General features: G+C 38.1%; 1 long non-coding RNA gene across 2 annotated transcripts in view; it reads right to left on the bottom strand.

Moving 5' to 3' along the window:
* The window catches only part of LOC118916019 (uncharacterized), a 150,611-nt gene that overhangs the window by 61,357 nt on the left and 64,712 nt on the right, over positions 1-24,542 (bottom strand). Inside the window, exon 3 of one of the 2 annotated variants that reach the window (XR_005026265.2) lies at positions 5,498-5,675. The exons of the other annotated variant lie outside the window; for it this stretch is intronic. This is a non-coding gene — a long non-coding RNA (uncharacterized LOC118916019). Of the gene's footprint in view, positions 1-5,497; positions 5,676-24,542 lie in introns of those variants that run through there. 2 annotated transcript variants of the gene reach the window in all.

The following is a 24,542-nucleotide window of genomic DNA, read 5'->3' as shown; positions in this document are numbered from 1 at the left end:
GTTCCACTGTTTTATATATGGTGTAGAAGTAGTGATTAATAATTCACAGATTGTAGATATCAAGATAGGATTGTGATGGAACCAGCAAAAACAGAGCTAGAACTGATTGCAGTGATTAGACACTGCTATATGCTATTTGAGGGAAAGACTGGGCATGTTTGTTTTTGAGTGAAGGCAGCTGCCTAGTGTGAGTGGGACCATGATGCAATTTTTATTGTCATTAAGAAGTAACAGTGTGGCGATGACGGTAGAAGAAAAAGGAACAGCTGCCATGCAGATGTGTGCCACTTAACATCTTTGGCCCCCTCCTTATTTTTTGATCATTTCTTATACCATGTGCCCCATTTTCAATGGTAGAAACCAGAAAACTTGCCTTCTTGGCCTTCCTGGCAGCATTAGCACAAACAAGTGCCTGTGCAGTGATGTGATGTGAAGAAGTGGATATATTAAAGTGACAACATAGGCAAGTAGCTTCCTATAGACAGATGCAGAAGAGGTGCCAAGCTCTGCCTGTGTGAACTACAGGTTCGGCCCCAGAGTCAGGTGTACAAGATGGACCCTCTGTGAAAGCTACTCGTGTGGGCTGCCATAAGCAGTAGCTGTGGTGTTCTTACTAGAACATCAATTCTCAAAATGCACTTGGGGATTCTCGTGACTTAACTCAGGAGGCTGACTCTCTGGCCCCTGCAGAGGTTTTGCAGTCTACCCTGATATCCTTCACTTTGATTCTATTTTCCTAATAAAACAGGGCCTTATTTTACTGTTTGCAACACAGAATATCTATTGAAACTTTGAGCAATACATAAAATTTTTTAAATACTGAAATAAAAAGCATAAGTGATTTCAGCTTTTCAGTATCAAAAAAGAAAGGATGGGAGATGAGTCAAGTAACAAACAATGACCACTTTTAATAACTATTACTGTCCTCTTTAAAATCACTTTTCATTCCAAAATGGAAAAACATTGCAGGTATAAGAGAATGCTCTTTCCATTTTAGTAACAGAGGTATGATGGGAATAACTCAAGGAAATAGTATTGTGCCACTCAATACACAGAACAACTTTCATAAGCAAGATGAGTATGAACCTATAAAGAATAAATACAGTGATGCAGCAAAAGGTCAGTGAAGAAGGAAAGAAGATGTAATGTAGATAGAGCAAGCCCTTTCACAGGGAAAATTATTGAGTGATTGAACAAATAAAAAAGCAATGAAATAGTGCCCTGTTGGGTCAGCCAGAGTATTTGTTATTGATGCTGCAAAGGTCTTATTCACCCATAAGTATAAATATTTCACAAGGTCAGGACTTTCTACCTTTGATTTAGTTGGAGTAAAACTGATTATTTAAGACAAAAAAATTTCAAAACAGAAGTGCATTTTTAAAAATCAAAGAGGTTAGCAAAAGCAGAGTGGATGGGACTCTGAGATGGCCAAAAGTTTTAAAAATCAATAAGAAGAAAAGGAAATTTTATTTTTTTATTTTTTACCTTTAAATAACACTAGGGTTCAGTTCAACTTGAACAAAGACAAAGACAGAAAGTCAGTTTCAAAAACTGTTCTCAATCACTGATTCACTCTTCAAACATTTTTCAACGCTAAGTATTTCCCTGGCCTAATGCAAAGCTCTGAGGCTTATAGACAAATGAGTCTCTCTCTCTCTAACTTTAAATAGCTACAATTAAGGGAGAAGACAAAAATCCCAACAGTGAATTTAGAGACACACTTAAAATGTGGCAGAGGGAAGTGCAGGATGATGTGGGGTCTGAGGGATGTGGCTATTTAAGGGATGTGGCTGTCTGAATGGGACTAGTTGGGTGATGGCTAGTCTGAGGAGAAGAGTGGGTGTGCAGGAAAATGTCCTGTAAAAGTTAACTGAAGGCAGAAGAGGGGCAGCGTAAGGTATACGGTTACTTTATTACCACTTGACAGCACACTGTGCCATCATTTTCTCAGAACTGCTTGGTACAGAAATGATTCCGTTTATAATTCAGAGTTGGAAAAATACAAAGTCCATTTGTTCTACCCATCATCCATCCATTTATTTATTCATTCAGTATATGTGCATTAAGCACCCATTATGTGCCAAACACCCTTCTGGAGCTGAGGTTTCAGCAGTAAGTAATATAGACAAACACAGTACCCTCTTGGAATTTGCATTCAGGTGACAAAAAAATAAAAGATAGAAAGCAATCAATACAGATACACAATTACATCAGGTAGTGACTTTATTTGGCCATCACAGTACTACTGAAAGTCAAGATCTAGATTTTATATAAGGGGCATACACTTCACCTTTTTATGTTTTTCCACTGGGAACTTCCTCTCCCTTTCCACTGCTGAACTTTTCTTATATATCTTTTTATTCTTAGCTTATAGCCACCATCCTTGTTATATCCACTGCTAGTTCTTTTTTGGAGCTCTGTACATGTCTTCTCTGTAATATTTAGCACATTGACAATTACTTGTGCGTTATCTTCTTTTCTGATAGAATATAAAACTCAGAGGAAAAGAAATCTGTTTTATTCACCTCTTTAGTCCCAGCTACTACAGTAGCCCTTGGCATAAAATAGGTGTTTTATTTCCATATTAATGAATGGAATAATTCTATTTTCCTCTCAAATTCTTAGAGTTCAGTCTTTAAGCAAAACCTCTTGGTCTCTAGCGTGTGACTGTGTGAGCTGCTGCTTCTGTATTCACTCTTTGCTTGTCACCAAGTTCTTTTGTCCTTTGCAGGGGTCTGAGGTATACTGTTTGGTATGTTTGGGAGGAAGTTAAGCCTTAAAAGGAAATTCATTTGATAGTATTTAATTTATCTGTAGTGACATAACAATTCAAATACAAGTGTTCCTATTTCTTAATTCACTCTATTCATTAAAATTTAGAATATGTAATAGAACTTCTATTAAAATGAGAATGTCTAATAAAATTAATATTTGTAACCAGATGGCAAGTAGTATTTTATTAAATAAATGATATTTAACAACTGCCAAACATTTGAGAAAATCTTTAGTTATATTTTTGAAACATGTCATGCACCAAAATATGTTACTTGGGTGAAAATGTTTAATTGTTCTTGGTAAAAAAGCAGAGATGGTGATGTAAGGAAAGGGAAATAGCTATGGTTTTTCTCTGATTTATCAGTATCAAGAATAATATATGTATACATCTTATTCTACTACCCTGTTTCCTCAATTTCTTCAGCTTAACAAAGCAAATAAGCTAACATTGTTCCTATGCAGTGTTTATAAATATGAAAAAAATTTTTTTTTTGCTTAAATTGAACCATTCTGGCAAATGTTTGCTCTCAGAAGAAGTTAGGTTTTTGTAATATGTTTCGTGAGTTTGTAGTATGTCCACTTGAGGATAATTTCCAGTATTTTTAGGTAACTTAACATACAAGATGGATACTAAATTGAATAAATATATGATAATCATTGGATCTCTAATTAATTTCTATGTAAGATACAATACTGGGATATTAATTCCTGAACATAATTTTTAAGTTTACATACTTTTCCTTATTTTTATATGACACTGAGAGGCTCTTTTTTGGTTGTATTAATGAATGTAATCATTTGCCACTGTAAGAAAGTGTAAGGGAATGAGAATGGCTCTAAAAGGTTGTATGTGTGTATTTATGAGCTCTGCTTGTCTGCAAAGTTGAGTACGACAGGCAGTTCTCAATCTTCTACCCCAGGTTTCTCAGTAAAGTGGAACCTAGCTCTTCTGATTAGAATTTATAATTAATAAGAGTGGTTGAGACTACGCTAAGAGCACTAGTAACAGAGAAGCACAACCATGTGTGTTTTGGTCAGTAAATTGACATTTACACTATGTAATCTGATTCCAAAACCTATCATCAAAGTATTTTCTAAAGGAGGATAATTCTTTTCCTCAGAAGAAGGTCTGCCACCAGTTTTTAAAATTGTTTTTCTTCCACCATCTTTCATCTGTATTTGGAAGGAATAAAATAATTTCTAATGGAAAGCAAAAGTGGTAATTGATTATTTATTATTTTACTTTCTGTATATTTAAAAAATTGTCTATAGTAAAATACATTGATTTTCTAACATAAGTAGGAGGAAGCATCTTTAAAAACTATATTAAAGGATTTTGACTGAGGTAATTTTTTTTCCAATAGAATAATCTTGAGTGATGATATATCTGAAGCTAGACAAATGTACCAAAAGCTAGACAAATCTTCATCCATTCTTGGGCCTCCTGAGAAGGTAGTGTAAGAAAACGCCTTACTACTCCTTCCAGTAGTGTAAGAAAACTAGTTTTAAAAAAGAAACCTTAAACCACACTCAACTTTTTATATCAAAAATAGGAAAATTAAAGCTGAAGAAATCAATTAATTGTTTGAGCAATACCCAAATTTTAAAATCCATAATCCCTATTGTCATTATTAAAATGGTTCAGGAGCTCTGCACATAAATGCCTATTCTTTTCATCCACAAAACATCATTATACTACACCTTGATTTGTGAACCTCAAACAATTTCTAGGATCCAGCTTAATTTTCCTCCTCATCCATGGGAAAGCAATTTAAAAGTGAAAAAAAATACCTTCAACAGATATACATAATCCATAATCAGGCTCAGAGAAGAGAAGAAAAGTTGTCTAAAGTGGCTCTGGTGTAAAATCTGAATACTCTCTCTCTCCTAGCTGGTGGAAAACAGACTACAGAATTGGTGACTCCCTTCCTGCCTTCTAGACTGCTGCAGGCACTCAGAGGCAGCATACTACGTCCTGCCCCTGTGCACGAACCTTAGTCTCTGCCCTGTTAATTCATTTTTTCACATTTCTACATAGTAGCTCAAAGCCTGACTTTATGAAACTATTTCCATTTCAAATTAAGGATACTGACACAGTCGTGTTTTGAGGCTTATCCAAAATAATAAAGATATACACCATTTACAGAGCCTGAAATCGAATAAGTATCATACAGATGAATTTAATTATCATATAATTCTTGTTGCACATATTTTGATTAAATGAAAACCTACTAATGCTAACCAATTGCAGTTTTAAATCAAAGAGCGAGGACTTGTTTGTAAAATGTCTATTCATATTTTTTCACATAAGCTATTACCTTGGGTAATTGAGACCTAAATATGTGCATGAGAGCTCTATATTCAGAATATTTTTGTTTTATTATTTTAATCTTCTAGGATACTAAGAGAAACAACATAGAAAATATTAGCATCATGAATGAGGATGGTGAATGCCTGCCCAGTTGAAAAGTCTGGAAAGGGAATACTAATACTCTAGACACTTAGGTGAGTTGCAAGAACTTAAGAAGAGTGTATGTAAGACAGTCACTCAAAGAGGAGAGAGAATCGTAGTTGTCAGGATGGATGGTGCCGAGCGCTGTTGGTGTTCTCAGTGATAACCCTGACCGCTCACCCTTCTCAGGGAAGAAATTACATTAGACGGGAGACCACATGGATGCTAAATTGGATTTATTAAGTAAGAAATGAAACTTTATGTGCCATATGGGAAAAACTAACAGAAATAAAGAATTGATCTCTAGCTGAGAGTTAGAAAATGACAGCAGAGAAGTGGCTCTGCACATCTGCAGATTTGAAGAAACATCTCCCTGGGGTCATCCTCAGACTGAATCAATGGTGGGGAAAAAGTGCACTTGAATTCTGGGAAGAAAGTAGAACAAGATCTGAGAAAGAGCAAAGTGGGAGGGGGAAGAGAGAGAGAGAGAGAGACGTTACAAATGGCTCTGACAGAGGAAGTATGCCAAAGCATAAAGTATGACAAAGAAAATGTGTACTTCAGAATATTTTCTCTTCTCCTATTGCAATAAAAAGAGTAGAACAGGAATGGAGAGATTAATAGCCCTTCTGAAATTAAAGCAATTAAAAAATTGAGGATCAGAAACCTAACACAAATATCCTAAAAAGAAAAATCCCTATGCAAGAAAGATTTCTATTTGATAGATCATCTAAAAAATAATATATCATATATATATATATATTTCTAATTTATGTCTCTAGTAAGCCCATAAATACTCTGATTTTCCATAAAATTACTTTGGTCTATGAATTGCCTTAATATATTTTGAAGGATAGGAAACTATATATTAGACATAAAGTGAAATACATTATTTTCTTATTTGAAAGGGAAACTAATTTTTCCAGAAAGTGTATTTCTCCCAAGCTACAAAGAGTTAATTGATATTTATTTCATGTTTTTGAATAATTTCAATGTTATTTAAATTTAAGAAGCTTATAATCTGACTACACATTCTCTTATGTAACCAGGTGAGTATGTTCTTTAGTATTAATAAATGATCTTTTAATAGTAATTATTTATCTATCTGCCTAAAAACTACTCTACAAATGTGCCCTGTCAAAGGTACATTGCAGAAAAAAATGGAGATAATTACTTTCACCTCGTATCCTAACTTTATGAGTTATAAATACAACCATAGTTATGATAGGCAGATGATCGGTTTTGAAGTAATCTGTACCAACAGCTGTGACCTCTATCCCCGGGATGCTGCAGGAAGCTCTTTGATGATTATTGCAAAAGTTGTTCTAATAAACAATTTTTTAATATTGTCTAACGTTTAATTATCTAGAATTAACTTAAAATAGCATTTATTGGTAAGCTTTCATTATCTGTTAAAAGTAATCTTCAAAAATAATCGTATTTTGGCTCACAAGAAGAATGAAGTAATTAACCTTACTTCTCATAACGTTCTCTGGAGTGTCTTCAGAAATGCAGATTCTTAGTTTCTGTTTGTCCAAATTTCCACTGGATTTAGACACTTGGTGTGGTGTGTGTGTGCATGCTTTTATTCTCTCCTCAGAATCACCCTAGGTGTTGCCCTAACAGTAAATTTTTTCTCAGAGTCAAGCTACATTTCCTTAATCCTTTGTAGGATGTGAACCTTTAGTCTTAAAATATTCTTAATCCTTCCTTCTCCACAAAATGGATCTCTCTTTTTCATCCCAAATGACAAAGCTATTACTGGGACATAAAGTTTAATCAAGGCAAGATTAATCTTTCTAGAATATCCTAAAAGATTGAATACAAAAAACCTTTAAAAAAAAGTCATCTTCTGTTACCCTGCAACTTGAATCTATGCTTAGACTAAGAGAACAACCTGTCTGTAATGTATTGTGTAGTCTACAGAGATTTTCTCCTCTAAATCGTTTGTCTAGACTGAGAATGCTAAGATGGATATTAAAAACCAGGGATATGATTTAGATCACTATCTTTCTCTTAAATCCTCAGGCATGCAATCACTAAGTCTTTTAAATTCTACTTCCTTGCATATCTCATATCTAGCCCCTCCTCTTTACTTTCTTGACTGCTATTATGGATTATACACTTATCACCTCTCACCAGGACTGTGGGTACAATTCATCTCTCTGTCAAAAGCACCCACTTTTCCAATTGATCTGGAAATTTCTATAACTCATGTTATACATTAAGCCTCTATTTTTGTGCTGGGCACTATGAAATTTGCTAATGAAGTGAGAACACTCTCAAGAAGTTAATGATCAGGTGATAAGTAACCGCATGAATAATAGAATACAATAAGACTGACACGGGGAAAGTAAAAGCTTTTAGTTCTATCTGTAGGGCAGGGCTCAGAAATTCTTCCCAGAGTAGAGGGTATGTGAGCTGTGTCTTGAAAATAAAAAGGGGTTTTTCTAGATTGGCAAGACTGGTAGGAGGGGAAGAATATGGCAACTAGAGTGTATATCTTGAGTTAAAAGAAAAATATTGGTTTATAAAGGAGTCTGATTTTTTTTTTAAGAAATATAAATTAGTTTAGTTTGGCTGATGCATAAGCGGTAAAGGAGCAAGCAAAAGGTAAAGGTTGTAAAACTGAAGAAATTAGGTCTAAGCAGGTGACAGATTCTGGAGGGGCCTATATACCATACCAAAGACTTTGGACTTTGACCTGAGCTATGGATGTTAGCAAATATTTTTATTCACTAGAGGAAATTGTGAAGTTTATATTTCAGGGAGAGCTTTTGTCTGTAATGTAGAATATGAATTGGGGAAGGGGATGCTTTTGACAGAAAGACAAACTGTACCCACAGTTCTGGTGAGAGGTGATGAGTATGTAATTCATAACAGCAGTCAGGAAAGTAAAGAGAGGTGCTAGATATGAGATATGTAAAAGAGTAGAATTTAAAGGACTTAGTGATTGAATGCCTGAGGGTTTAAGAGAGAGGCGGCCATCTAAATTGTATCCCAGAAAGAGAATTTGGATGACTGGGTGAATAATGATAAATATTTGGAGAAAGACAGCATTATAGTATGTTCATGTTGTGTGTGAGGTATTTGAGACTATTTACATGTATCCCCTACACTTTTATACATGTGTGGGTCCAGAATTTAGAAGAAATATTTAGGCCGTAAATACATATTGGTTTAATAAACATTTATTGACCAAATACTATGTAACAGGTAGAGTTCTGGGGATGCAATAATGATCAGGCCTTTCCTCAAAGAGCACTAAATATGGTGCATAACAGTAGATGTTGTCCTAATAGGGATGGATTTATCATTTTAGTAAACGTAAAAAGAGGAAAGGTAGAGAAATAGAAAGGGAAAGAGAGAAGTGGTGAGAAGAGGAAAATCACAAACATAATATTGGGGAGTATTAACTGCTAAAGGTGACTGTGGGAAGAAAAATGCAAAAATTAATAAAAATGTTTAGAGAAACAAACCAAAAAAAAAAAAAAAAGAATTTTAAACTGGAAACTGAGATCTTTGAATCTAAGTTACAGGAAAAGCCAAGAGTGATGATCAAAAATGTTAAATGTTAAACAGATTCAAGTAATATGGAACACAAAAATAATCTATTGAAATTTAGAAGGCCCAGGAGTAATCTTTTAGAGAGAAATTTCTGTAAAACAATAGAAGCAGAAACTTGTTGGGAGGATGATAAAAAGTGACTGGAATGTGAGGTCTCTCATTTTGAAAAAAAGGTGGCAAACTTTTTTTGCAGGAATTTTGCCATGGGAGAATGGAAAAAGTATTACAGAGACAAAAGAGTTCTGTTTTTAACTTTGCAAAGACAAACATTTTATTGCATGTGTAAAAGCAGTGAGGAGGGACACAGAGAGTAGTAAAAAATACAAGGAGGTAAGAACTGATGAACAGTGACCTGTTTTATGAATAAAAGAGTAAAAGCAGGAGATTTTTTCAAAAGCACAGGTTGAGTGATTTGCTTTGAACATGAGAAAAGAGATTACTTTTTTTCAAAAGGGATGAAATGGAATGACAATAGATCAGATAGAGATGATAGATAGATAAATGATGGATAGAAGAAGTTATCTTTAACATCCTGAATTGAGATTTCACATTTTAAGTTATTTATATGGGAAGAAGGTAGATTTTGCTCCCAGACTGAGAAAATAATACTCTCACTTGTTTTCTCTAGTTAAAGTTCACCTCTTTCCTAAATGTTTATTTGTTGTAGGATCCTTTTGATTGCTGAAAAGATTAGTTGTTATAACCCTCTTAAATTGGATGACCTAGCAAGCAACACATTATATCGGTCAATTGCATATGACTATAAGGGTGACTGCATTTAATACACTAGCATAATTGCAAATCTGCTCTTAATAAATTATTGCTGACATCTTTTCTATTGAATTACTTTATACTTGTTAAAAAAAATCAAACAAGTTTAACCAAAAAAAAAAAATCAAACAAATTTTACAAGTTTAACTCTACTGCTCTATTTCAAATATAATGTCTTTCTTATTTTTAAATGCAATTTGCATTCATCAGGATATATAACTCCACCATGTTAACTAAAAGTCATCTCAAACTTAAATATCTTAAAACTATTGGTATTCTCTCCTTCTTCTATTTATCTCAGAAAATAGTCTACCATTGATCATGTTACTTAACCTCAAAACAAACAAATCCTGTAGTAATTCTTAATTTCTTTCTTTCTCCCACATTTACAAAACCCCACCAACAAATCTTGCTACCAATAGCTTTCCACCAGTTTCAGTTCTATGAATGAAGACCATGCCACCATTAACCCTTACCTAGGTTATTGGAATAACCTCCTTAGTTATCCCATCCTGCCAAAGTTGAGTGCAGTTGACAATTCACATTTCAGCTGGCAATTCTTTTTAAAACCTATATCACATTCCTTCTTTTTTGAAACTATCCAAAGGAATCTCAAAATATCAGAAACATACAGAGACCTTACCATAACCTTCAAGGCCCAGTATGAACTGATCCTTGGCTCTCTCTTGAACATTATCTCCTACCTTCCTTCTTGATGAGTGTGTCTCCTAGTACACTAAACAAGCTTTTGTCACTGGTCCTCTCACCTGCCTGGACATCCACTTAGTTGTGTATTAATGGAGATTTTTTCTTGACAAGTTTAAAAAAATAATTTCCTATTAATTTCTATCCTCTTACCTAGCTGTGGTTTCTAAGCACTTATCACCAGTCAACACAATTTCCTCCATTAGAATATAAGGTCCATTAAGGCAGAGGTTCTATAAACTTTTGCTGTCTGTTGAATCCCCAGTACATGCAAATAGTAGCTAATCAATATTTTTTGAATGAATGAATGCAAGAGTAAAGGAATCTCATTCTATTTTTGGAAATCTGTTTGCTGATTTTCTTTTTTTGTCAATTTGAGCAGGTATTGAAGAGAGATGGTTGTACAGAGAGAGGGAACAGCATTGGATAGCTTGCTCACCCACCCACATCCATTATTACAGATAATTTAAACAACATTGGATTATTTTGGATAACTGAAAATGACCAGAAAGCTATGGGGTTTGCTTAAAATGTGATTGGATTATGTGAAAGCAAGGTAAAAGAGAAATGATTAAAGACACAAAACTATGTCATGGATGTACAAGGTTCATACTACTCAATAACTTTTTCACGTGTTGATAAAAAATATATGGGTCGAGAGAGAGGAAAGATGGCAACGTGAGTAGATTGGTGGAAATCTCCTCCCAAAACCATATATATTTTGAAAATACAGCAAATACAACTATTCCTAAAAGAGTGACCAGAAGATACAGTACACCAGGCAGACTACATCAAGAACCCAACATCTCACGGAAAAGGGTGTAAGGTGCAGAGCCATGAACTGGTGCAACCCGAACACTGCCCCTGCCCCAGCTCATGGACGGGAGGGAAGGAATCAGAGTGGGGAGGGAGTGGAAGCACAGGACTGCTAAATAACCAGCCCTAGTAATCTGCCCCAGAGCACAGACACACATTGCATGGTGCTCTGGATATTAGAGGAGCAGAAAAGCAAAATCTGAGACTAAGACTGTGAACAGGTTCCCACAGCCGGCTGCCCTGGGACAAAAGAAAAGCAGGCACTTTAATTTGGTCTTAAAGGGACAAGGGTTTAACAGGTGGACAAAATTGTCCTGGCACACTCAGCCCAGCAAGCTGGGAACTTTAAGGAACTTTAGGTACCCTGACCCCCTAGTTAGCAACACAGCTCCAAGGCACCTCACAGCTATAAGCAGCTAGCCATTCCTTCCTCCCACCGGCACTGCAAGCAAACCTGCTGTCCCCGCCATTGCTGCAGACCAGCTGGAGAGCAGCCCTGCCTACAGCAACCACGCAGCTTAACACAAAGACTTCTACCTGCCAGCGGCTAACCGGCCCAGACCCAGAGGCTGCTCCCTACATGCGGTTGACCAGAACAGAGGAGAGAGGCACAGAGTCCAGGAGGCACGAAGGGACTTTGTTCTTGCAACAGAACACACGCGAATAGCCTGCAACCGCCACAAGTGCCCTTGGCCAACACGAGGGCTGCCCTGCCCATGGCAGCTTGGGGGATTAACCCAGAGGCTGCTCCCTGCATGCATTTGACTGGCACAGACGGTGGAGATGGGTGCAGAGACCAGGAGGCATGAAGGGGATCTGTTCTTGTGGCAGAACATGCATCTTCACCAAGAGCAGTTTCCATCTCAAGAAACCACTTTCTTTGCTCATTCTTTAGAAGCAAATTATCATCTGTTTAAGTTTTACCACACGTTTACAGCAATTTAGTCACCTCTTCAGGCTCTACTTCTAATCTTAGTTTTCTTGCTATTTCTACCACATCTGTACTTGCTTCCCCCACTGAAATCTTGAACCCCTCGAAGTTATCATCCATGAGGGTTGGAATCAACTTCTCCCAAACTCCTGTGAATGTTATTTTGACCACATCCCATGAATCATAAGTGTTCTTAATGACATCTAGAATGGTGAATCCTGTGAGGTTTTCAATTGACTTTACCCAAATTCATTAAAGAAATCACTATCAATGGCAGCTATATAGCCTTATGAAATGTATTTCTTAAATAATAAGAATTGAAGGTCAAAATGACCCTTTGATTCATGGCCTGCAGAATGGATGTTATGGTAGCAAACATGAAAACAACATTAATGTTGCGGTACATCTATCAGAGCTCTTGGCTAACCAGGTGCATTGCCAATGAGCTGTCATACTTTGAAAGGAGTCTTTCCTTTGTAAGCAGTAGGTCTCAACAGGGGGATTTAAATATTCAGTAAACCATGTTATAAATGGATGTGTTGTTATCCAGACTTTGTTGTTTCATGACTAGAACACATTCAGAGTAGATATAGCATAGTTCATAAGGGACCTAGATTTTCAGAATAGTAAGTGAGCATTCATTTCAACTTAAAGTAATCTACTGCATTAATCCCTAACAAGAGAGTCAGCAGTCCTTTGAAGCTTTGAAGCCAGGCACGTGAAAGTCCCACGTGGCATCTTCTTCCAATAGAAGGCTATTTCATCTATTGTTTAGTTATCATGATAACTGACCACCTTGATTAGTTATCTTAGCTAGGTCTTCTGGCTAACTTGCTGCAGCTTCTACATCATCATTTGATGCTTCACTTACACTTTTTTGTTGTGAAGATGGTTTCTCTCATAAACCTCATGAACCAAACTGTTAGCTCCAAATTTTCCTTCTTCAGCTGCCTTACCTCTCAGCCGTTGCAGAGGTGAAGAGAGTCAGGGCCTTGCTCTCGAGTGGGCTGGGCTTAAGGGAATTTTGTGGCTTGTTTGATCTTCTATCCAGACCCCTAAAAATTTCTCCATATTAGCAATGAGGCTATTTCACCCTCTTACCATCCGTGTTCACTGGAGTATAACTTTTAATTTCCTTTAGGAACTTTTCTTTTGCAATCACAATTTGGCTGTTTGGCACAAGAGGCTTCACTTAGCCTCTCCTAGCTTTCAATATGCATTCCTCTCCAAGCTTAATCATTTCAAAGAGTTTGATTTAAAGTGAGAAACTCAGAACTCTTTTTTTTCACTTGAACACTTAGAAGCCATTGTAGGGTTATTAATTGGCCTAAGTCAATATTGTTACATCTCAGGAATAGGGAGACCTGAGGAGGAAAGGGAGAGAGTTGGGGGAATGGCCAATTGGTGGATCAGTCAGAACACACACAACATTTACCAATTAAGCTCACCACCTCATAAGGGTGTGGTTTGTGGCACCCCCAAATCATAATAGTAACATCAGAGGTCACTGATCACAGATCACCATAACAAATATAATAATAATGAAAAGGTTTGAAGTATCATGAGAATTACTAAAATGTGACACAGGGACATGAAGTGAGAAAATGCTGTTTGAAGAATGGCACCAAAAGACTTGTTTCCATGCAGGGTTGCGGCAAACCTTCAATTTGTAAAAAGTGCAATATCTGTGAAGCACAATAAAATAAGGTATGCTTGTATTTACACTGTTTTTCAGAAGCAATTGCATTTACTTAGTGACCTGTAATCTGCACTTTTATAAAGGTTCATATTCTAAAAGCATTTAGATATTAATACAACTTTACTTCCAAGATATTTCAAAGACTCATAAAAATGCAGATATTTTTGCAACAAAACTAACATGATATCCAAAGGGAATTAGAAAAGCAAGTCATCTGTCAACTTCTAATATCAGTTTTCCTATCAAGCATCAACCATGAAATGTCTTTTTTTTTTTAGGGCCTTCAAAATCCATTTATTTATTTATTTTCTTTAAATAATTATTTTTTATTGAAGGGTAGTTGACACACAGTATTACATTACATGAGTTTCAAGTGTACAACACAGTGGTAGAACATTTATATACATAATTCTAGGTTCCAGCTATCACCCTACCAGGCTGTTACAATATCTTGACTATATTCCTTATGCTATACATTACATCCCGGTTACTAATTTATTTTACCATTGGAAGTCTGTCCTTTTTTTTTTTTTTTTTTTTTTTTTTTTTGTGAGGGCATCTCTCATATTTATTGATCAAATGGTTGTTAACAAAAATAAAATTCTGTATAGGGGAGTCAATGCTCAATGCACAATCATTAATCCACCCCAAGCCTAATTTTTGTCAGTCTCCAATCTTCTGAGGCATAACAAACAAGTTTTTACATGTAGAACAAATTCTTACATAATGAATAAGTTACATAGTGAACAGTACAAGGGCAGTCATCACAGAAACTTTCGGTTTTGCTCATACATTATGAACTCTAAACAGTCAGTTCAAATATGAATACTCATTTGGTTTTTATACTTGATTTATATGTGGATACCACATTTCTCTTTTATTATTATTATTTTTAATAAAATGCTGAAGTGGTAGGTAGATACAAGATAAAGGTAGAAAACATAGTTTAGTGTTGTAAGAGAGCACATGAAGATGATCAGGTGTGTGCCTGTAGACTATGTGTTAATCCAAGCTAGACCAGGGCAATAAAACATCCACGTATGCAGAAGATTTCTCTCAGAACGGGGGGGTGAGGTTCTAAGCCTCACCTCTGTTGATCCCCAATTTCTCACCTGATGGCCCCCCTGCGACTGTGCCTGTCTTAGGTTGTTCCTCCCTTGAGGAATCTTACCCGTCTCTGGCTAACCAGTCATCTTCCGGGGCCATACAGGGAAATGTGAAGTTGGTAAGTGAGAGAGAAGCCTTATTGTTTGAAAAGGTTAGCTTTTTACTTCTTTGCATATTTATGCCCTGTGGCTTCTATGCCCAGCATTTGTCTTGAGGTATCTTTACCACTTGGAAGAATTATGATACTCGGTAAATTTGATATGAGGCACGAATTCTTTTTAAGGGTTGTAATTAGGAGGGAAGAAGAAAAGCTATAGAAGTAGCAGATGGAAGAAAACATGGGAAGATTGATTATTTCTTTGACATACCTTCTTGTAGAGTAACTTCAGCATGTATAGGTTTTAAGCTACTACTTAAATTGCACACACACATTAACATAATAGGAGTATAGTTACATAACCAAAGCATATCTGTAATTACCAGCCATCTCCAGTGAAACCAAGAAAACCAGTTACGCACCTTAGGCATTTGTGAAAACTTATCTATGATATGGTGGATATTGTCCAACTGAACTTGAACAGTCTGAGAGAAATCAGACAAATTAAAACAACCCATTCCTGGGGACTGATCACATGCCGTATGTTCTTTTAACAGTAAATAGTTTGTAGTTGTAAGACTTTGGAGCGCTACAATTTGCACTTCTCCAAATTCTTGGTTGAGTTCCAACAGTATAGATCTAGTCCAATTTTGTTGTTTTACTGTATGCACAGGACAGCTTAGATATCTCCTTCCTCATTCCCATGGCAAGTCCAGGAAATGGTGGGATGAGTGCATCTACAGCTGTAGCAGTGCGTGGATCTTTGTTGGGGTTTTTTGATGATCATCTTCTGGCATGAGTCTTCCAGAGAGTGCAGATGTTGGAAGTTCTTTTTCATATCGTATCTTAGTTCATTTTCGGGGTAGCCCAATTAGGCTTTGATCCTCTGTATAAACACAAACAGACCCTTTGCCTACACTTTTATATGCCCTTTACACCCTTGTGTAGAACTCGTTGGAGGTTACCACACAGGAACTGCCCTTTTTTTTTTTTTTTTTTTTTGCTATCACTAATCTACACTTACATGACGAATATTATGTTTACTAGGCTCTCCCCTATACCAGGTCTCCCCTATAAACCCCTTTACAGTCACTGTCCATCAGCATAGCAAAATGTTGTAGAATCACTACTTGCCTTCTCTGTGTTGTACAGCCCTCCCTTTTCTCCTACCCCCCCATGCATGTTAATCTTAATACCCCCCTACTTCTCCCCCCCTTATCCCTCCCTACCCACCCATCCTCCCCAGTCCCTTTCCCTTTGGTACCTGTTAGTCCATTCTTGAGTTCTGTGATTCTGCTGCTGTTTTGTTCCTTCAGTTTTTCCTTTGTTCTTATATTCCACAGATAAGTGAAATCATTTGGTATTTCTCTTTCTCCGCTTGGCTTGTTTCACTGAGCATAATACCCTCCAGCTCCATCCATGTTGCTGCAAATGATTGGATTTGCCCTTTTCTTATGGCTGAGTAGTATTCCATTGTGTATATGTACCACATCTTCTTTATCCAATCATCTATTGATGGACATTTAGGTTGCTTCCAATTCTTGGCTATTGTAAATAGTGCTGCAATAAACATAGGGGTGCATCTGTCTTTCTCAAACTTGATTGCTGCATTCTTAGGGTAAATTCCTAGGAGTGGAATTCCTGGGTCAAATGGTAAGTCTGTTTTGAGCATTTTGATGTACCTCCATACTGCTTTCCACAACGGTTGAACTAACTTACATTCCCACCAGCAGTGTAGGAGGGTTCCCCTTTCTCCACAGTCTCGCCAACATTTGTTGTTGTTTGTCTTTTTAATGGCAGCCATCCTTACTGGTGTGAGGTGATACCTCATTGTAGTTTTAATTTGCATTTCTCTGATAATTAGCGATGTGGAGCATCTTTTCATGTATCTGTTGGCCATCTGTATTTCTTTTTTGGAGAACTGTCTGTTCAGTTCCTCTGCCCATTTTTTAATTGGGTTATTTGTTTTTTGTTTGTTGAGGCGTGAGACCTCCTTATATATTCTGGACGTCAAGCCTTTATCGGATCTGTCATTTTCAAATGTATTCTCCCATACTGTAGGGATCCTTCTTGTTCTATTGATGGTGTCTTTTGCTGTACAGAAGCTTTTCAGCTTAATATAGTCCCACTTACTCATTTTTGCTGTTGTTTTCCTTGCCCGGGGAGATATGTTCAAGAAGAGGTCACTCATGTTTATGTCTAAGAGGTTTGTGCCTATGTTTTCTTCAAGAGTTTAATGGTTTCATGGCTTACATTCAGGTCTTTGATCCATTTTGAGTTTACTTTTGTATATGGGGTTAGACAATGATCCAGTTTCATTCTCCTACATGTAGCTGTCCAGTTTTGCCAGCACCACCTGTTGAAGAGACTGTCATTTCGCCATTGTATGTCCATGGCTCCTTTATCAAATATTAATTGACCATATATGTCTGGGTTAATGTCTGGATTCTCTAGTCTATTCCATTGGTCTGTGGCTCTGCTCTTGTGCCAGTACCAAATTGTCTTGATTACTATGGCTTTATAGTAGAGCTTGAAGTTGGGGAGTGAGATCCCCCCTACTTTATTCTTCTTTCTCAGGATTGCTTTGGCTATTCGGGGTCTTTGGTGTTTCCATATGAATTTTTGAATTATTTGTTCCAGTTCATTGAAGAATGTTGCTGGTAGTTTCATAGGGATTGCATCAAATCTGTATATTGCTTTGGGCAGGATGGCCATTTTGACGATATTAATTCTTCCTAGCCACGAGCATGGGATGAGTTTCCATCTGTTAGTGTCCCCTTTAATTTCTCTTAAGAGTGACTTGTAGTTTTCAGTGTATAAGTCTTTCACTTCCTTGGTTAGGTTTATTCCTAGGTATTTTATTTTTTTTGATGCAATTGTGAATGGAGTTGTTTTCCTGATTTCTCTTTCTGTTGGTTCATTGTTAGTATATAGGAAAGCCACAGATTTCTGTGTGTTGATTTTGTATCCTGCAACTTTGCTGTATTCCGATATCAGTTCTAGTAGTTTTGGGGTGGAGTCTTTAGGGTTTTTTATGTACAGTATCATGTCATCTGCAAATAGTGACAGTTTAACTTCTTCTTTACCAATCTGGATTCCTTGTATTTCTTTATTTTGTCTGATTGCCGTGGCTAGGACATCCAGTACTATGTTAAATAACAGTGGAGAGAGTGGGCATCCCTGTCTAGTTCCCGATCTCAGAGGAAATGCTTTCAGCTTCTCGCTGTTCAATATAATGTTGGCTGTGGGTTTATCATAGATGGCCTTTATTATGTTGAGGTACTTGCCCTCTATTCCCATTTTGCTGAGAGTTTTTAACATGAATGGATGTTGAACTTTGTCAAATGCTTTTTCAGCATCTATGGAGATGATCATGTGGTTTTTGTCTTTCTTTTTGTTGATGTGGTGGATGATGTTGATGGACTTTCAAATGTTGTACAATCCTTGCATCCCTGGGATGAATCCCACTTGGTCATGGTGTATGATCCTTTTGATGTATTTTTGAATTCGGTTTGCTAATATTTTGTTGAGTATTTTTGCATCTACGTTCATCAGGGATATTGGTCTGTAGTTTTCTTTTTTGGTGGGGTCTTTGCCTGGTTTTGGTATTAGGGTGATGTTAGCTTCATAGAATGAGTTTGGGAGTATCCCCTCCTCCTCTATTTTTTGGAAATATTTAAAGAGAATGGGTATTATGTCTTCCCTGTATGTCTGATAAAATTCCGAGGTAAATTCATCTGGCCCGGGGGTTTTGTTCCTTGGTAGTTTTTTGATTACCTCTTCAATTTTGTTGCTGGTAATTGGTCTGTTTAGATTTTCTGTTTCTTCCTGGGTCAATCTTGGAAGGTTATATTTTTCTAGGAAGTTGTCCATTTCTCCTAGGTTTCCCAGCTTGTTAGCATATAGGTTTTCATAGTATTCTCCAATAATTCTTTGCATTTCCGTGGGGCCCGTCGTGATTTTTCCTTTCTCGTTTCTGATACTGTTGATTTGTGTTGACTCTCTTTTCTTCTTAATAAGTCTGGCTAGAGGCTTATCGATTTTGTTTATTTTTTCGAAGAACCAGCTCTTGGTTTCATTGATTTTTGCTATTGTTTTATTCTTCTCAATTTTATTTATTTCTTCTCTGATCTTTATTATGTCCCTCCTTCTGCTGACCTTAGGCCTCATCTGTTCTTCTTTTTCCAATTTTGATAATTGTGACATTAGACCATTCATTTGGGATTGCTCTTCCTTTTTTAAATATGCTTGGATTGCTATATACTTTCCTCTTAAGACTGCTTTTGCTGTGTCCCACAGAAGTTGGGGCTTAGTGTTGTTGTTGTCATTTGTTTCCATATATTGCTGGATCTCCATTTTGATTTGGTCATTGATCCATTGATTATTTAGGAGCGTGTTGTTAAGCCTCCATGTGTTTGTGAGCCTCTTTGCTTTCTTTGTACAGTTTATTTCTAGTTTTATGCCTTTGTGGTCTGAAAAGTTGGTTGGTAGGATTTCAATCTTTTGGAATTTTCTGAGGCTCTTTTTGTGGCCTAGTATGTGGTCTATTCTGGAGAATGTTCCATGTGCACTTGAGAAGAATGTATATCCCGCTGCTTTTGGATGTAGAGTTCTATAGATGTCTATTAGGTCCATCTGCTCTACTGTGTTGTTCAGTGCTTCCGTGTCCTTACTTATTTTCTGCCCAGTGGATCTATCCTTTGGGGTGAGTGGTGTGTTGAAGTCTCCTAGAATGAATTCATTGCAGTCTATATCCCCCTTTAGTTCTGTTAGTATTTGTTTCACATATGCTGGTCCTCCTGTGTTGGGTGCATATATATTTAGAATGGTTATATCCTCTTGTTTGACTGAGCCCTTTATCATTATGTAGTGTCCTTCTTTATCTCTTGTTACTTTCTTTGTTTTGAAGTCTATTTTGTCTGATATTAGTACTGCAACCCCTGCTTTCTTCTCACTGTTGTTTGCTTGAAATATGTTTTTCCATCCCTTGACTTTTATTCTGTACATGTCTTTGGGTTTGAGGTGAGTTTCTTGTAAGCAGCATATAGATGGGTCTTGCTTTTTTATCCATTCTGTTACTCTGTGTCTTTTGATTGGTGCATTCAACCCATTAACATTTAGGGTGACTATTGAAAGATATGTACTTATTGCCATTGCAGGCTTTAAATTCGTGGTTACCAAAGGTTCAAGGTTAGCCTCTTTAGTATCTTACTGCCTAACTTAGCTCGCTTATTGAGCTGTTATATACACTGTCTGGAGATTCTTTTCTTCTCTCCCTTCTTGTTCCTCCTCCTCGATTCTTCATATGTTGGGTGTTTTGTGCTGTGCTCCTTCTAGGAGTGCTCCCATCTAGAGCAGTCCCTGTAAGATGTTCTGTAGAGGTGGTTTGTGGAAAGCAAATTCCCTCAGCTTTTGTTTGTCTGGGAATTGTTTAATCCCACCGTCATATTTGAATGATAGTCGTGCTGGATACAGTATCCTTAGTTCAAGGCCCTTCTGTTTCATTGCATTAAATATATCATGCCATTCTCTTCTGGCCTGTAGGGTTTCTGTTGAGAAATCTGACGTTAGCCTGATGGGTTTCCCTTTATAGGTGACCTTTTTCTCTCTAGCTGCCTTTAACACTCTTTCCTTGTCCTTGATCTTTGCCATTTTAATTATTATGTGTCTTGGTGTTGCCCTTCTTGGATCCTTTCTGTTGGGGGTTCTGTGTATTTCCGTGGTCTGTTTGATTACTTCCTCCCCCAGTGTGGAGAAGTTTTCAGCAATTATTTCTTCTAAGATACTTTCCATCTCTTTTCCTCTCTCTTCTTCTTCTGGGACCCCTATAATACGGATATTGTTCCTTTTGGATTGGTCACACAGTTCTCTTAATATTGTTTCATTCCTGGAGATCCTTTTGTCTCTCTCTATGTCAGCTTCTATGCATTCCTGTTCTCTGATTTCAATTCCATCAATGGCCTCTTGCATTCTATCCATTCTGCTTATAAACCCTTCCAGAGTTTGTTTCATTTCTGCGATCTCCTTTCTGGCATCTGTGATCTCTTTCCGGACTTCATCCCATTTTTCTTGCGTATTTCTCTGCATCTCTGTCAGCATGTTTATGATTCTTATTTTGAATTCTTTGTCAGGAAGACTGGTTAGGTCTGTCTCCTTCTCTGGTGTTGTCTCTGTGATCTTTGTCTGCCTGTAGCTTTGCCTTTTCATGGTGATAGGAATAGTCTGCAGAACTGGGACGAGTGACGGCTGGAAGGTCTTCCTTTCTTGTTGGTTTGTGGCCCTCCTCTCCTGGGAGAACAGCGGCCTCTAGTGGCTTGTGCTGCGCAGCTGCGCGCAGACAGGGTTTCTGCTTCCTTCCCGGCTGCTATGGAGTTAATCTCCGCTGTTGCTGTGGGCGTGGCCTGGCTCTGGCTGCTACTCCAAAGTGGTGGAGTCGCGTTGGAGCCGGAGCTGCTGGGAGGCTATTTATCTCCGTAAGGGGCCTCCCTGCTCCCTGCAGCCCAGGGGTTAGGGTGCCCAGAGATCCCGGATTCCCTACCTCTGGATTAAGTGACCCGCCCTGCCCCTTTAAGACTTCCAAAAAGCACCCGCCAAAACAAAACAACGACCACAAAAAAAAACAAGAAAAAAAAATTTTTTTTAATTAAAAAAAAAAAAATTTTTAATTAAAAAAAAAAAAAAGGTGGTCGTTCGTTTTTCTTTATTCTCCGGTGCCTGCCTCAGGCCTCTGCTCACCAGTCTTTCTTCCCTGTTTCCCTAGTATTGGGGTCCCTGTCCCTTTAAGACTTCCAAAAAGCGCTCGCCAAAACAAAGCAGCAAAAAAGCAAAAAAAAAAAAATGGTCGCGCGCTTTTCTTATGTCCTCTGTCACCCAGCCTCCAGTGCCTGCTCACTGTTCTTGCTGCCCTGTTTTCCCAGTATCGAGGGCCCTGCACTCTGGCCCGGATGGCTGGGGCTGGGTGTTCGGCAGTCCTGGGCTCCGTCTCCCTCCCGCTCTGCCTGCTCTTCTCCCGCCGGGAGCTGGGGGGAGGGGCGCTCGGCTCCCGCGGGGCCGGGGCTTGTATCTTACCCCCTTCGCGAGTTGCTGGTTTCTCTCAGGTGCGGATGTGGTCTGGATATTGTCCTGTGTCCTCTGGTCTCTATTCTAGGAAGGGTTGTCTTTGTTATATTTTCATAGATATATGTTGTTTTGGGAGGAGATTTCCGCTGCTCTACTCACGCCGCCATCTTCCGCCCCTCTCTCTGAAATGTCTTTTTAAATTAAAAATATTTATAATAATGCATCAAAGGTGATATATTTATTTGACTATAACTTATATTGAGTAAACAATGTGTCTACTTTAATTTATGGAAATAGATAAATCACTGATAATTCCCAAAAGACTTATCTTTAGAATTCTAAGGTTATCTTACATATCCACAGGTTTTAGATGAATCATGTGAATACAGAGAAGGCTGTTGTCTCAGTGAAGTGTCCGGGAGTCCAGTGGTTTGGAACATGTCAGGGTATCTACTACACTTTGCATACTTACCACTAGTAAAGGAGCCACAACTGCAGTGTTTGGGCTTTCTAAAAAGTAATGGAGACAATGTGCCATATCTTTTCCTTTACTTCCTCTGAGTTACTTTCAGCTTATATTAGGGCTTGTGAAAAAGAAGTGTCTCCACAGTGGCTCGGACTGTGGTGAATGCAGCTCTGCCTTTCAGTCATGTTTCAACTGATACAATACTCCAAGAGTGTATAGCAGATCTTGTGCTGTATGAAACAATAGAAATCAGAGCAGAGGACACTCAGCTCTTACAGCAAAGTAATGCCTCTTAATGTGGTCTTGGAGAACTCTCCAGGTGGAGTTTTCTCAAAAGAAAATAGTTGATTAAGAGGCCTCTGGCCACCTGGAAATTTCTCCAAGGCCACATGTCTGAGAAGAAAGAAATTCAAGTCTCATGGCTGATGCTCTGGGAGAACATAAAATGAAAGAAATAATGAAATAGTGTACCCTGACTTAAAATGTCTAAAAACAGGGTGCCCTTGAAGGCTGTATAATCAATTCAAAAACTTATTTCAAAAGGCAGAACTTTAAGTGGTGTATCTCATCCTCTATTTCTCTTAGAAGAAAAGGTGGCTTATGGTAAGCCTCTACATCCACGAGTTGGCAGATGCTGAGGTCTAGCCAGACATTCAGGTGGCTGTAAGGAATATAATTAGAGGAGGAATCAAACCCAGTATGCCTGAGGTGTTTCACTGAAGGTGCTGTAAGGGAGATAGTATCACGGACCGCCAAGAATGTCATGTTGGGAGATACATGATAAAGGTTGAAACTCAAGGGGGGAAAAAGGAAGATGATGGCAAAAGAAAATTCTCTTCTCCTATCATAACCCCAGTGGTAGGCTTTAATAAAAGGCAGCAGTAGCAATATATAAAAGGTTTACAAGGACTCAGATCTCTCAGGAATAAAGTTTCATCTCACCTTTAAGCTGAAATTCCTATCAGTTGAGGGCAGAGAAACATAAGAAAAGTGATTAGAAAAATAATAAACCCTATCTACAGCCTCAAAATCAGTTGTAGAAACAAGTCTTCTACCTGCAATTTCTTTTTAGTGCCATCGAAATTTCATATATTTTAAAAAATCTTTACTAAGACTGCCTGCGTTTTTTTTCTTCCAGTGTACACAGAACATACTGTTCATAGCTAATCTTACAAACAAGCTTTTACAATGCTGACTATGAAAGGAAAAGGACATCAGAATTGCCGATGCAGTGAACATCATGCAGGGATTCTGAGTTTGTATCTGTTACAGCCGAGGAGATTTTGATTGGCTTCTTCGGTCAGTGTGAGTGAGTACATTTTCAGCTATACCAGGTAGGGGATCTGGCTCCAGGACAAAACTGTACATGTGATTTCTCAAGCCAGACCATAGGCAGTCACAGCGGCTTTGCTGGCAGGCCTCATGGGGGAAGTTGCCCTTCCTACAGGAGATTTGATGTAGGCTGTTCGTGGCAGTCTCTGAAGGGAGCTGCAGTCAAAGACTGAGCCACCCAACTCCCACCAGACCATGCTTTTATGCATTCCTGGCCCAGACACCTCCATTTGGAAGGAGGGCGGGGGTTCAGCTTAAACACTGTTCAAGTGCATCTGTCCTGACCTCCTTATCAGCTGATCTTGCAGACACTTCTCTCCCCTCTGACTCAGGACTCAAGGGTGGTTTCACTCCTACAACTTGGCCATTTTCTTTCTCCTGTCCTCCAGGCCCATAAAGCTGCAGAAGCCATATGTTTGGGCCTCCTTCAGCAGAGAAGAACACCCTTCCCGCTGTCTGTGTGGCACAGCTGACCCATGCCTGACACCGTTCCGTGGGGGTCAATGGAACACTGTCCCTGCGCCTTTCCTACTTGGCCTTTCGATCGCACCATCACAGGAAGTGAGTCAAGGCTCAGTCCTTACTTCAGTTTGGCCCACTGTCTTAACTGGCCGTCCTGACACCTGGCCGCTCAGCTTTCTAACCACAGTAAGACACATTTTAATCTTCTTTTGAAATACAAGTAAGATTGAAGTAAATGAATGGGCATAGAAAATAGACTAAAATTGGACGGTTCTAATGTTTCTGACCCTCTCCCATCTGATT

This window comes from Manis pentadactyla, chromosome 5, assembly GCF_030020395.1.
Source record: "Manis pentadactyla isolate mManPen7 chromosome 5, mManPen7.hap1, whole genome shotgun sequence".
NCBI lineage: Eukaryota > Metazoa > Chordata > Mammalia > Pholidota > Manidae > Manis > Manis pentadactyla.
The sequence above is the reverse complement of the archived record's forward strand: the minus strand, read 5'-3'. Positions and strand labels throughout refer to the sequence as shown.